This window comes from Acipenser ruthenus, unplaced genomic scaffold (assembly GCF_902713425.1).
Source record: "Acipenser ruthenus unplaced genomic scaffold, fAciRut3.2 maternal haplotype, whole genome shotgun sequence".
Classification (NCBI taxonomy): Eukaryota; Metazoa; Chordata; class Actinopteri; order Acipenseriformes; family Acipenseridae; genus Acipenser; species Acipenser ruthenus.
Window position 1 is genome coordinate 280001 of NW_026707587.1, and position 3238 is coordinate 283238.

General features: G+C 37.7%; 1 protein-coding gene across 7 annotated transcripts in view; it reads right to left on the minus strand.

Annotated features, from left to right (window-relative positions):
* The window catches only part of LOC117432515 (histone acetyltransferase p300), a 68095-nt gene extending 67583 nt beyond the window's left edge, over positions 1 to 512 (minus strand). For all 7 annotated transcript variants that reach the window (XM_059019062.1, XM_059019063.1, XM_059019057.1 and 4 more), the window contains exon 1: positions 1 to 512. This exon is cut by the window's left edge and continues 312 nt beyond it. The gene's annotated coding sequence lies outside the window, so the exon portion shown is untranslated.
* Positions 513 to 3238: the final 2726 nt, after the last annotated feature.

Sequence of the window (3238 nt, forward strand, 5' to 3'; positions counted from 1 at the left end):
AGAGGCCTTGTAGTCGCTAAACTAACTCATATGGCTGTAATAATGTCCAATGGTTGATCCTCCATCATTACCGGATCCTTATTTTCATTATTATCCAGCATTACTTGCTGGGTAATAATATTGCAACGTCAAACTCACACAAAAAAAAAAAAGGAGAACCAAATATTCTACCTCCTCCTCCACCACCTCCTCCTCCTCCACAGGACTAAATAAATCAAACGCACACCCCTCCAAATTTGCTGCTTCACAAACGGATTAAAAAATGCCACAACGCGGTGGCTAATTGAGGCATCCTAGTATTGCCACGACTGGTCCTAATCGCGATTAAAAACATCTCACCCGGGCAATAATAAACGGACACCCCTAATAATAATAATATTAATATTAATAATAATAATTACAGTGATAGGAAAAAAGTTACACACTGTCTGCAGTCGCTTTTACTGTGCGATTTTCAACACAAGTCGGGTTTGTTCGTAATAGTGAGGTCGATTATATACGTCACCCCACCCACCCCCCCCACGCGTCTTAATTCATAGTTTCCCAGACTCGAATAATTTAGTTTGTTTTTTAAAAAAAAACTCCACCTGCTAAATTACAAGCCCACCAAATCTATTTTTTTGTAACCAAATCGGTTCTGTGACGATTTTGCCCGATCAACTTGACCAAAAGGTTAAAAAAATAATAAAAAAGTCGATCTTGAGGCAAGATTCTCTGTATATTAGCAAACGATTAATCGATAATATCAATCGCCGGTTATTATTTCAGCTTTTAAGGCGGCTGAGAAGTGTCGTTATTAAACAAGCTTACTTGTGATCCCCAAAAAAATGACAACACGTTATCGAATTATTATTTATAAAAACGATTAATCGTGACTAATCGCCACCAGTTCGTAGACCATGAAGGGGTAATCCGTTGAGACACACACAAAAAAAAAAAAACACACGACAGGAAAAAACTAAGTTTTCCTTTTTCTAGCTATCTGTACAGGGGCTATATTTAAAACTGCGCTTTGATTCGTCAAAAAAAATATTAACCAGCTATCCGGACGTTTGCTTACTTAGTTTCTGTCCCTGTGTGTCTGGCAGGGCAGCGTGAAAATAAAATAGGTCTCTATATAAATAAATCACTCCCCCTTGTTTCTCTCGTTGTGTTTGAAAAATAGGAAACTACTGCCACCAGTGTAGTTGGCGTTTGTCTCTCTGTATCCTCTCCCAAGAAAATAATGGCAATTTAAATCGTGGCTTGCTTGATTAATTGGTCGATATTAATGCTCTATAATATCCTGGCAATTTATAAAACAAAATAATAATAATAATAATAATTATAATAATAATAATAATAGCACTGTGCCGTGGAGTCTTGTCGTTCTATTTATTTTTAAGTACACACACGCCACTTAAAAAATGTGTTGCAAATTCTCTGTTTATCTTCAGTGGTGGTGAGGGACACGAATCTGCAGGAAAATAAAACGACCCGCGTTTGATGTTGTCAAATCCCAGTTCGTACGATATGCGAGAGACGGTGTGTGTCGATCAATCTCCGGTTTCGGTCGAGCAATAAAAAGAACGTTAGGTCGTGGCGGTAGAAAATATCGTGAAAAAAAAGGGGTAGGTCGCGCTGTTCGCTCGCTCGCTCGCGGTGATATTCTGTATGTATTTTTTTAAATATTAGGCAAAAAAAAAATCTGCGTTGTGTTTAAGAAAAAAAAAAATGTGTTTTTTTTTTTTTGGTTCGCAGAAATCTTCCCCTTCTCGGTTCCTTGCGGGGTTTTTTAATTTAATTTTAAATCTCCCAAGTCTTTGTCGTTATTAGTAGTATTATTATCATCAATATTTCATCCGTCCGCTTTTTTTCCCCCTCTCTCTCTCTTTTTCTAATCGTCGATTCCTCTTTTCTCCATTCGCGTTTTCTCTCTCTCCCTTTCTCTTTCGTATCGTTGGATATATATCTCATAAATTATTTTAAAAATCGTTGTTTTGTTTCCTCGCTCTCTCTCTCCTCACTCAGGCAATAACGATATATATATAAATATATAAATATATCGCTTTCTTCTGCCTCCCCTATTTTTGGGTCGGTAAAAAAAAAAAAAAAAAATCCTTTTTTAAAAAAAAAAAAAAAAAAAAAAAAATTGATTTTTTATTCCTCTTGTTCGGCTTCGGCCGGTGTTGCTCCAGTCGAGATGCGGCGGGACGCTCCTTCTCCGCGGTCCGCTCGGGAGTGTCGGGACGGCGGCGGCGAATCTGTGTTCGCTCGGTGCCTGACTCGCTCGCTCGCTCGCTCGCTGCTCGCCTCGGTTTTTTCTCTCGAAAGCTTCTCTCGGTGTCTCTCCGCACAAACAAAATGGCCGCTTGTTGTTTCTACTCCTCGGGGGGGGGGGGGGGGGGGGAGGGAGAGCAATGGGAGAGAGTGGGGGGGGGGGGGGCGTTCGGGACTTTCCGGAGAGCAAACTTCGGCTTTTTCCGTAACTGCAGTGCGTGTATCGTCCTGTAGATGGCGGCATTGGCTTGCTTATAAAACCTGGTTGCCCTTTAAAAATATATTATTATTAAAATGTGTGTGTATGTATATATATATATATATATATATATATATATATATATATATATATATATATATATATAATTTTTAAATAACAAAAAAAAAGTTTTCTTTTAAAAAAAATTTACAAAATGTTTCGGGTTAAGAAAAATATAAAAAAAAAAATGATGGAACTAATTTTATTAGATTGTAGAATTTAAATAAATAAATAAATAAATAAATAAATAAAATAAGTACTTTTTTTAATGTTTAATTTCACAGTGAAATCCTGAAAATCATAAGAGAATCTCGCTAGGCACCAATGTGTTAAATACGAGAAATGTAGGAACTAATCGCTATTATATAATAAATGTTTATTTTCTGATTTGGTTAATTTTAAAAGATTTGCATATCGATTCCCAACGCTTATTTCAGCTCTGGGGACACAAACTATAGATAGATAGATAGATGGGCAAAAGTTTAGCGTCTCCTGTAGAATTAACATGCTGGCTAGGACTACGGTTCCCAGCATGCCTCTGCACCCACGGCCATGGTGAGGCATGCTGGGAGCTGTAGTTCTTTATGCTGTGGTCTCGTATCACAAGCGATACAGACCTCTATTACGATACATCATGTACAGCTGTGGACAAAAGTTTAGCAGCATCACCCTCTATATAGAATGAACTGATTCAGCTTCATAGAGTCCAATGAAAGCTGC